A 12,148-nucleotide genomic window follows, 5' to 3' on the forward strand; every position below is an offset into this window, starting at 1 on the left:
TACCTTTTAATTGTCACTTAACACAATTGGTTCTTTTGTAAAAATACAGTTCATGAAATTTCTATTCATATTTCAGCTGTCAATTTAAAAAAAAATCCACATGAAGTTCACACTCCTCTGTTTTTCAACCCTCACTGAGAGAGCGCCAGAAAAGACTAAAGATTAAAATTCTATAGTTTAGGGTTTTCCCCTACATTGATGGAATGCATTCCAATACAGGCTCGTTTTGAGTTCCTTACGTGTGGTGACTGTGGTTGTAGTTTTCTGAGTGATAGTGAGGTGAACAGGGATCTGTAGTTCTCCAACAGCACACCAATACCAGCCTGTGTCCTCCATGTTCAGCTCCATCACTGTCACAGTGAAGACCTTTTTAGAGTGGTCATCTTTCATCTCTGATCTTCCAGATTCACCAGAATTCACTTCCACACAGGAGCCCCCTATCCTGCACCACTTCTTCATGCTGCTCGGTTCATTATAGTGACATGGCACACTGACATGGCCCCCTTCCACACCGGCCACCTCCTGCTGCTTAACCCAGAGTCCAGGATAGTCTGAACACCACAGAATAAACACAAAAATATACAACATTCATTGATACACAAACTCTACAAGTCACTTGCAGATCAAAGCAAATAACTGTCATATTGATACTGACTTGGATACAGACAGGGAATGGTGTTGCAAAAGAATACAATTAAAGCACCACCCTGCTGGAGGTGCAGAGTCCAAATACACCAATAGTTCTGCAGTGAAGCAATGACATGCCTGGACTTTTACTTGTGGAAGAATTCAATACTGCTAGCATAAGGGGTAGGGTCACTCAGTTACCCACAATGCAGCAGTCTGCAGTAGAAAGTTCTGTGCAGCGTATGATTGGATAACACTGGAATAGTGAAGATGCCGTTATTAAGAGGAAGCAGGTCTCACTGAGTGCAGCCATCTTACCTGCAGTGACTGACAGGTGCAGATATGCTCCCTTATCTCGAGCGCCCTGGATGTCGACAGCACACCAGTAATAGCCAGAGTCCTTCATCTTAAGCTTTTTCATGGTAACAGTGAAGACAGGATGGGTGGGGTCATCAGTGATTGATGTTTCACCTTTAACTGTTGGAGAGTCAGTGCGTACTACAGTTTCACAACCATTCCAGTCTGACCCATGACACCAGTATTTCACATGATTTTCATATTCTCTATCATAGGGACATGGGATGGTGACAGATCTTCCACTCTGTACAGCTACTTTACTCATTGTGTACACACCGTCAGCATCTGCAGAGAGAAACACACATCATCAGTGTGGGTGTATTTTACAGAGCACAGTGTGGTGCAGTCTGTAGGGCAGCTGACTCTCAGGCTGAGTGTCAACCCTCCTGTGTGTTTGGGGGTTCAATCTTCTGCACCCAACCATCTCCATCTGTTCCCCTTTTCTCTCTCCTGTTTAAATAAAGTACACAGGGGAACATCACTAATAGTCTAATTCATTCTAATTCAAGGGCAGCCTGTAGCCTAGTGGTTAAGGTAAGTTCCCGGTGTAGCAACGATAAGATTCGCTCAGCTGTTGGGTCCTTGAGCAAGGCCCTTAACCCCACATTGCTTCAGGGGGGATTGTCCCCTGCTTAGGCTAATCATCTAAGTCCCTTGGATGAAAGTGTCAGCTGAATAATATGTAATGTAATGCACCATAACAAACCACTAACACACCAATGCATTATAATGAATGCATCATTGGACAGGTTGTTATGATGTCCTTCTGTGAAAATTGTTTTAAGTTTAAATTTTGTTACTTAACAGCAATGGAAATATTTGATTTTGAAGTGTTCTTTGGATATTAGATGAGATCATTGACTTTCAAAAATGATACTATGGCATCATAAAATGTAACTTTTTCATCACATTGCTACCCAAAAAACCCCAAAAAAATGATATTTGAGAAGAACGTAGTACATGCCATTACAGGTGGTTTTAAATGCAACACTTTCAGCATTATTTCCTGTGCTCAATATCCTTTGCTCACCACGGTAGGCACACAATCCATTTTACATTACATTATGTGGCATTTAGCAGACGCTCTTATCCACGACTTACAACAAAGTGCAAATCAATCACAAGAACAAGTGCAAAAGTAGACCTGAGAGGACAGTACAGTTCCGAGTCCTAGTGTAAACATACAGAAATTCAGAACCCTTGAAGAGTACAATTTTAGCTGGTCTGAAGTCAATTCAGACACTTACAGACAAGATCATCTCAACTTCCTTTTTCGGTGAAAATAATCACAAAAATGAAATTGTTATCAGCCAATCCTCATGAAATGAAGAAAAAAGGAGAATGCAGTGCAAGAGTTAATTAAAATCTCTCTGAATAAACAAAAAATAGAAACTGCCATTCATGCCACACAAGCAAACAGTTTCTTTTGGGCCTTTTTAAATGCATTTCTAAAGTTAGATTTGTATTCATTATAAATTATTGGTTAAAATAAGTAAACTGCACAAGAGCAAAAACAAAAAGGTGAGCATGAATTCCAAGTCTGTAGCAATGGTCTGCTTATATTTATGATTCCCAAAAATATATTTTACCCACATCATAGCAGTTTGATGTACTGTTAACAATCTTCAGTATTACTCATTCATTCAAGTTCATGGCACAGACAGTCTCTCTGCTACAATGCTCCAGTGTTCAGTATACAGTGTGAGAAACGAGTCCTACCTGGCAGCACAGTGAGGAAGAGGATGGAGAGGAAGAGTATCAGAGTGAGAGCCATATGTGCCTGACGGGTGTGTGTGTCTGTGAGAGACTCCAGCTCCCTTTAGCGTAAGTCTCACTTCCTGTTCCTCTCAGTCCCCACCTCTTTGGTCCCTCGTCCTCTGTAGTCTGTGCTCTCAGTGGCCAGGACAACTATCATTACCATTTACTAAATATTTAGGTATTATACTGTGAACTAACAGGATTCATAGTTACATACAATTTATACTGATTTTCCACACATTAAATGGATTTTCATTGGTAATATTGTTGTTTGCAATTATATTTTTTTGAAAGTATACAGGTAATTGGTAATTGTAATTATAATTTGTTAGTGCTACTGGGAAATTGTGTTGGGAATGCTTTGAGTTTATTTCAATCACCGAGGAAAAATGTGATCGTTCTAATCTGTCCAGCAGAGGGCGATAGTTCCTTTTCAAGTTCGGAAAATGAGACGCACCAGTGAGGTGACTTCAGCTAAGCGACTGAGATTGGTGGTTTTAGCCGACAAGTGCGAAATAACATGTTTTCCGAGCAAGTTTGAAAATAAAGTTGTTATTGGAAAACGAGCGACTTGTCTTTTTCCGCAAAACCCCACATCCCATAACATTTTGGTGTTGATATTTCATGATCAGTGAAACACATTTCTAAAATAAATCAAATGTCAATCCAGCAAAACGTACCTGTGTGTTCTGCCTGGCAACTGAGCTGTAAATCACATCACTATCTGCTGCAGAATGGTGATTGACCATGTGTACTGTGTATCTAAAGTAAAGAAGCAAATCGAGGTTAAAAAAACTCCTGATCATACATATACAGTATGTTCACCTTTATCAGTGTGCAACTCTAAATTCTGATATTTACTGGCTGTCTAGCTGACTCTGAGATATGATGAACAATTTTTCAAGACGAGTGAGCTGTACAGAACCTCATCTGCAGGGTTTTCAGACGGCTGGGACAGTAAAGGGGAACATGTTTCTGTTACTGAGCACGGTTAGGGGGTCAGCTGAATTTAATTCAGTCAATTCAGTCAATTCAAGTTCATAATGTGAAAAATGCCCCATTGAGGATTATCCCATGAATCGATACATAAACCATTTAATCAAAAAAACTTTTAATGAATGAATTTAATGTCATTTCATTGCCTGACTGAACAGAAAGTGGAACTGACTCCAACCCTGTCCATGCTACCAAAGCAGAGGAGAACACACTAAATAAACTCCCTAGTAAACATTCTCGACCATTTTCCCTCAAATTGAATGCTTGTTTTCAAAGCTGTTTGAGAGCAGGATAATATTTCAGCATTTAGTGCCTGTGAGTTCATCTCCACTATCACAGCCCATTGCTGCTCAGTGACTTCCTGTTTTGAGTTTACATTACATCACATGACAATCATTTACAGACGCTCTTTTCCAGAGTGGTGAACAGTGGAGAATATCAGTTACTCTCAGGAATACAGAAAAGTGGTATCACCACAGAGGCACAAAGGCACATTTATAATCTCTTATAATCAAGTGTAATATTTGCCAATCAAACTATTTGTATTGTAACAAAATAAAGTTTGATTTCTAAGAAATACAGGATCTCTAAAGATGTAGGATGAGATGAGACTGAATATTAACAGTACGATTCTCTGCAAAGGCACTTTACAAATGTGTGAGAAATCCAGCCACTACTCAACCTGTGACTGATGTGGACTTATTCTGTGTGATGATGACTGTGTGTTGGTGAACACAGTGCTGCAGGTCACTTCATCTTCAGAGTCTGCAGTCTGCCAGGGGAGAGACACAACGTTGAACTCATAACAGCTGGTCTATCCGTACAGACCTCTACCTTACATATTGTACAGAAGGCCATTCAACTGGTGGACCAGAGACAAGCAAGTGAGCCCATTAACAAGTAGTGATACAACATCAAGCTACAGAGAGATAAAAAAAGAAATGTACCCAAATTGTTTTGAACAAAGATTAAAGCTAGTCCTATAGTAAACTCAATCTTGTCCAGACGAAGCTTAGTCTGAGTCTGGTAAACCGTTACTTAGTGTCTACAGACTTGAAGGTGCTGGTACTGGACATCTCCAACCAGAAACTGAGTGTGCCTGAAAGTATTCAACTTAAGATTTTTCTGAATGTAGTTTAGTTTGATAAGTGCAGCGTTTCTGTATGTATGAATAAAGAACTATCACACTTTACTGTAGCAGTCATTTCTTCTACACGCCCACACCCCCACAATCACTGTATGTCCTTCTCCATTCTGCAGTTATGTGTTTTGCGGATCCGCTCAAATTTTGATTGAAGTTTGATGGACATTGATTGACATTGGCTGACATGGACTGGCACTGACTGACAATGACTGACATTGACTGACATTGACCGACACTGACTGACATTGACCACACTCACTAACACTCACTGACATTGACCCTCAGCCTTCTCGGCAGAGTGCAGAGTGTAAAACGGCCGTACCGTCAGCTCGTTGCTCCGGTCCTCTCTTGCTCCTGTGTGAGGCTGGACTCCCTCTGTAAGGAGACACAGGATGAGCTGTGATAAGAGAATGTGATCATGACAGAGCTGAGATCCCCCCTATGAGACCCCTACTGCCTGTGAAACTCCTGTGCTCAGTGTACTGCACTTCACTAATGCTGTGCTGACTGCTCCTACATACAGCACCCGCACTATTCTATCACACTCAGTGTACTTCATGTGGATACTCACTGTGTCTCTTACACAGCTTCCGGGTAACCACCAGCAACAGCTGCCACCAGCAACAGCATCCCTAGTGCCATCAGGATGATAGTGAGATCTGAAAGACTGAACAGCAGCAACAGGGTGTGTGAAATCTTCTGCCCATTTGAAATGCCAAAATGACACAGGAGTCTCTCTGAGTACTGCAGCCTTCTCCATCAGTTCAGAAGAGCACAGACAAGCACAAACATGCACAGAGAGAACTGCTGGACTCCAGAAACAGGGAGTGGAGAAAAAGGAAATGGAAGCACTAGGGGTCATGTGGGACACCAAGTACATGCAGCATCTACCAGAGAGATGTGTGTCACCATTTTTGGCGAAAGGAATCTGCAAACCATATTTGAGCCTTATAATGAAGGTAACACAGCCTATCAAGCCCAAATTAGCCTATCAACATTACTAATAGGTGTAAATGAGCATTCATTAAAATGTTTTACCATACGTGACTACTACATGTGACTGCAGTGGGGTATTTCTGATTATTTGGCTCTTTAACTTTGCGTTTCCATCACAACTTTGCGTTTCGCCTTTCTGCAGTATTAACTCAATTATTTCTTCCTACGGCCCATCACCGTTCATATACCTGCATAGCAGTGTTGTCTGCTCAATATAGTTCACATCGCTTGACTCATCGCAGGCAATTGAGTATGCTGGAGCTGAAATGATGTCCTAAATTTTCTGATTGACGATGTTTGTTGAAAATTCCATGGCATATCGAGAGGTATATCTTTCATTTTCGAACTATTTTGTTTTTGAAGTCTGAGAAAAGACGCGAAGCGGAGTGCCTTTACACCACCTAGCCGTGCCAATATCCACGATTGGTATATTGATATCGATATTGGTTCCACAGGTTCGAGTTCCATAACGCTTTTATACAACGGTTACCACATTTATCTTTCAAAATTTCACAAAAGAAAGACAAGACAAACTTTAATGTATTTTTAATGGAACTATGTTTTATGGTAAAAATGTATTATTCTGCTCAACAGTAGTTAATTGATTGCTAAACAACGGTATTGTGAACTGGCTAGCAATAATGTATCCCCACTCCACTATCGAGGCAACGGTACTAACGTTAGTAGGAACAATATATCCCCACTGCACTAACCTTAGCTAAGCAACGCTATTGCAATAAGGTATCCCCACTGCATTAACGTTAGCTGGCGAGCTAGTTTACGTTACATCAGACGACACTGACACACAATTGATGAGTTTTTGTTGTGGACGTTTATCGGGACACTGCCGGATAACGTGCAGGAATTGAAATAACTCTGTGTTTCAATTCCTGTTTCATCGTCATCGGCATTCGGCAGACGCTCTTATCCGGAGCGACGTACAGTTCATTGGACTTAGCAGGAGACAATCCTCCCCTGGAGCAATGCAGGGTTAAGAGCATTGTTCAAGGGCCCAACGGCTGTGCGGATCTTATTTTGGCTACACCGGGATTAGAACCACCGATCTTGCGTGTCCCAGTCATTTACCTCAGCCACTACGCTACAGGCCGCCCTTAGTTTATTTATTGGTTCCTGCTCTTTTAGAAATCATAGGACACTTTAAACTCACTAATTTTTAATTTACTTTGGTAGGGTACTAGAGGCGTGATGATGATAATGTTTACAAAGTAGATAACCGTAATCTACAAACACTGAGTAATTTTAAACATTCCATTTAGCAGTGCGTAGGCTATATCGTGGATATTGGCACGGCTGGAACGCAAACTGACCAATAGAGACAATGGACCTATCCGTTGTATATTTCCTGAGCTGCCACAGAACTAGCAGCAGCAGTGGAGTTTGGAGGAGGAGGCCTCACTGACTTTGAGACAGGGGGGATTTTGAGACACATTTGTCAGGAAAAGTACCAACTTAAATAAAAAACTAGACTACTATGTTACTAATGTTAATGCTTTTGTTTTTATACTGAACTTCTTGATTTAAAAAGAAACAGATTTGAATATTTTACTGGCTCTTCCATGAATACTACACCTTTTATTGTAATTAGTTGTTGCTGGAACAGGTGAGAGAGGTGTTGAGACTGTTGAATGCTTTGAGGTTGAAGGCTTGGAGGATGTTGCTGCTGTGGTTGCTGTGGTAACCAGAAGAGATGTGCTTCGTGCTGCAGATGCTGAAGAATGGGGTGCTATGAAGAGTGGAGGAAGAAATGATGTTAATTAATAAAGTAAATAATTTTTTATGAATATTTTATGGGGTTATGTATAGTGTTATTGTATCTATGTGTGTGCCTGTGTGAATGCAAATGTTTGTGCTTATGTGTGTTTGTGTGCATGAGAGTTGTGACACTGTTCATGTGAAAGAACTGCACTGGTGTGCACCTGGCAGTCAGTGAGCGAGCACTAGCTAGCACCAAAGGGTTTCACAACATGACATTTAGAACACTCTGTTTCTCTCAACCCTCACTGACAGAAAGTAACAAAGTAAAGTAAAGATCATTGAAAATCTTAGGATAGAATGCATTCTTATACAGGCTCGTTTTGAGTTCCTCACGTGTGGTGACTGTGGTACTTGTAGTTTTCTGAGTGACAGTGAGGTGAACAGGGATCTGTAGTTCTCCAGCAGCACACCAATACCAGCCTGTGTCCTCCATGTTCAGCTCCCTCACCGTCACAGTGAAGACCTTTTTGAGCGGTCATCTTTCATCTCTGATCTTCCAGATTCACCAGAATTCACTTCCACACAGGAGCCCTCTATTCTGCACCACTTCTTCATGGTTCTTGATTTACTATAGTGACACGGCACACTGACATGGCCCCCTTCCACACCTGCCAACTCCTGCTGCTCAACCCAGAGTCCAGGAGTGTCTGAACACCACAGAATAAACACAAAAATATACAACATTCTTTGATACACAAACCGTACAAGTCACTTGTAGACCAAAGTAAATAACTGTCATATTGATACTGTCTTGCATACAGACTGGGAGTGGTGTAGCAAAATAATACAATTATTATGCTGGAGTCCAAATACACCAATAGTTTTGCAGTAAAACAATGACTTGCCTGGACTTTTACTTGTGGAAGAATTCAATACTGCTAGCATAAGGGGTAGGATCACTCATTTACCCACAATGCAGCAGTCTGCAGTAGAAAGTTCTGTGCAGCGTATGATTGGATAACACTGGAATAATGAAAATGCTGTTATTAAGAGGAAGCAGGTCTCACTAAGTGCAGTGTGTGCTGCAGCCATCTTACCTGCAGTGACTGACAGGTGCAGACATGCTCCTTATCTCCAGCGCCCTGGATCTCTACCGCACACCAGTAATATCCAGAGTCCTTCCTCTGAAGCTTTCTCATGGTAACAGTGAAGACATGATGGGTGGGGTCATCAGTGATTGATGTTTTACGTTTAACATTTGGACAGTCAGTGTGTACTATATTATGGCAATTTCGCAATAAGTACCCCTGACACCAGTATTTCACATGATTTTCATATTCTCTAGCATAGAGACATGGGAAGGTGACAGATCTTCCTCTGTGTACAACTACTTCACTCATTGTGTACACACCATCAGCATCTGCAGAGAGAAACACACACATCATCAGTGTGGGTGTATTTTACAGAGCACAGTGTGGTGCAGTCTGTAAGGCAGCTGACTCTCAGGCTAAGTGTGAACCCTCCTGTGTGTTTGGGGGTTCAATCCTCTGCACCCAACCATCTCGATCTGTTCCCCTCTTCTCTCTCCTGTTTGAATAAATGCTAAATGTCTGCATTTATATAGCACCTTTATCCAAAGCGCTGTAACATTGATGCTTCTCATTCACCCATTCATACACACATTCACACACACACCAACGGCGATTGGCTGCCACGCAAAACACAGCTGGTAAGGAGCATTTAGGGGTTGCTTGTCTTGCTCAGGAACACCTTGATACAGCCAGGGTGGAATGGAAACTGCAACCCTCCGTCTGCCAGACGACTGCTCTTTCCACCTGAGCCAATGTCACCACAATAAAGTGCACAAGGGAACATCACTAATACTCTAATTCATTTTAATGCACCATAACAAAAGGTGCAACCAACACACTGCATCTCGGTCAAATATGGTGTACCACACCAATGCATTAAAATAAAAGTATGATTGGACTTTAATGATGATTGGATTTTATGATGTTCTTGTGTGGAATTAAAGTGTTTGATTGTGAAAACCAAGGCATTCCAGGAGAATACAATACAATAGTTATTTTACATGAGACAAATCTTTCACTGGAGTTAATTTTGAAATGTTTCTTGGATACCTCCTTAAAAGCAAAAGTGTGTGAGGGGTTAACTCCAGAAAATACTGTGTACATATGAGCACACACACAGAATTGTCTCTTTCAGTTTTTATTTTAGCAGAGCTACAAACAGCATTATTTCCTGTGGTTAATCCCCTCAGGACATTGTACTGGGGGTACATTTTAATGTGGGGTTGAAGCCATTTCTGTGAAAGCATTCACACTTACAGAAGATCATATCTACTTCTCTTTTAAAGTAAAACTCAGAGCTATAATTTAATGTAATGTCCTCCCTTGTCCAATTGCAAAATGCACAAACTTAAATCCATTTTTTTTATCTGTTAAACAAAAAAGGTGAGACATAAAGGCGTATGAAGTGCAAGCGTTCATGAAAATGTTCAAGAAAAAAAGAAAAGAAACTGATTAATGACACACATGCAAAGCATCTTTTTTAACTTGACTAATCTTTTTTTAAAGTGCATGAATTCAAAGTATGTAGCCATAGTCTATTTTTATTTGCGTTTATTAGTTCTATCTTTGCCCTGCGATGGACTGGCGACCTGTCCAGAGTGTATTCCTGCCTTTCGCCCAGTGTATGCCGGGATAGGCTCCGGCCCCCCTGCGACCCTGTTCAGGATAAGCGGGTTCAGATAAGTATGGAGGGATGGATGGATGGATAGTTCTATTCTCATTATATATACACTCAGTGAGCACTTTATTAGGTATTTATTCCACTAATTATTTTACTTATAGGTCTTCTGCTGTAGCCTAGCCTATCATTAACAAGGCGTTTCTGTCTGCAGAACTGCTGCTCACAGGATATTTTGAAAACTCTCGACACTGTTGTGCATGAAAAACGCTGGAGATAGTCGAACCACTCTGTCTGGCAACAACATTTCTTCCTCATTCTGACATTTTCTTTGAACCTTGACAACAGATGCATCTAGTTGCTGCCACATGAGATTGGCTAATTTAATATTTGCATTAACAAGCTGGTGTACAGGTCTACCTAATAAAGTGCTCACTGAGTGCATTCTAATCACATTAGTCCTATAATGTATTATGTAAACTACATGCTTCAGTATTACTCATTGATTCAAGTTTATGGCACAGACAGTCTCTCTGCTACAATGCTCCAGTGTTCAGTATACAGTGTGAGAAACGAGTCCTACCTGGCAGTACAGTGAGGAAGAGGATGGAGAGGAAGAGTATCAGAGTGAGAGCCATATGTGCCTGATGGGTGTGTGTGTCTGTTAGAGACTCCAGCTCCCTTTAGCGTGAGTCTCACTTCCTGTTCATCTCAGTCCCCATCTCTTTGGTCCCTCGTTCTCTGTAGTCTGTGCTCTCTCAGTGGCCAGAGAAGGATAACTATCATTACCATTTACTAAATATTTATGAATTATACTGTAAACTAACAGGATTCATACACTAACATACGATTTATACAGATTTTCCACACATCAAATGTTGTTTTCAATAATATTTTTTGAAAGTGTACAGGTAATTTCTAATTGTAATTGCAATTTGTTAGCGCTACTGGGAGATTGTGCTCTGAAATAGGAATCCTCAGGTTCCACACATTGCTGAACATCCAGGCCTCTTCCTTCGGGCTTGTGGACAAAATTCCTGTTGGGACGTAGTCTTTCGTCGCGTTGCTGCCCCCTACTGAACAGACAGGGAACATTCACGCAAAGGTATCAGGATAATTGGGGCTCTAATACGAGCACATTTGAGCACAACTAAAAAAGGTTCAATAAAAACAGGAATAGGAATGATTGTGAATATATGAGGGACTAAAAAGAAATGCAAGTTCAACACGTCGTCGCACATGTATCCCATAACATTTTGGGTGTTGATATTTCATGATCAGTGAAACATATTTCTGATATAAACCAACTGTAAATCCAGCATAATGTACCTGTGTGTTCTGCCCGGCAACTGAGCTGTAAATCACATCACTGGCTCTATCTGCTGCAGAACGGTGAGACGAGTGTGTGGGCTGTACAGAACAGGACATGCAAACACAATATTTCAGTAACTCAAAAAATAACATTACAGAGCGTTATGCAAACATTTCCCATTGCATATTCTCTGGGTCAACTACAGTGCGATTAGCTGTAGGTTGATCCTCAATGCCACAAAAATGCATGAAAACTCGAACAGCTAATCGTTAACAGATTTGGATAGCAGTTCCTTAATTCTGTGAAGGTTTAGACTGCAGCTACAAAACATACTGCAATTGATCCTGTGTTTTGTGTGTCTAAAGTAAACATGCAAATTGTGGTTAAACAACTCAAAAGGAGAATATATATACATACATATAAATATGTTCACATTTCACAGTGTGCCACTTTAAATTCTGATATTTACTGGAATGTAGCTGATTCTGAGATATGATGAACAATCTCACCTGTAGATTTTTCCGGACGACTGA

General features: G+C 40.9%; 1 protein-coding gene across 1 annotated transcript in view; it reads right to left on the reverse strand.

Moving 5' to 3' along the window:
- Positions 1-12,148, reverse strand: part of LOC133126888 (polymeric immunoglobulin receptor-like) — a 39,704-nt gene that overhangs the window by 3,006 nt on the left and 24,550 nt on the right. The gene's annotated exons all lie outside the window — the stretch shown is intronic.

This window comes from Conger conger, chromosome 4 (assembly GCF_963514075.1).
Source record: "Conger conger chromosome 4, fConCon1.1, whole genome shotgun sequence".
Taxonomy (NCBI): Eukaryota; Metazoa; Chordata; class Actinopteri; order Anguilliformes; family Congridae; genus Conger; species Conger conger.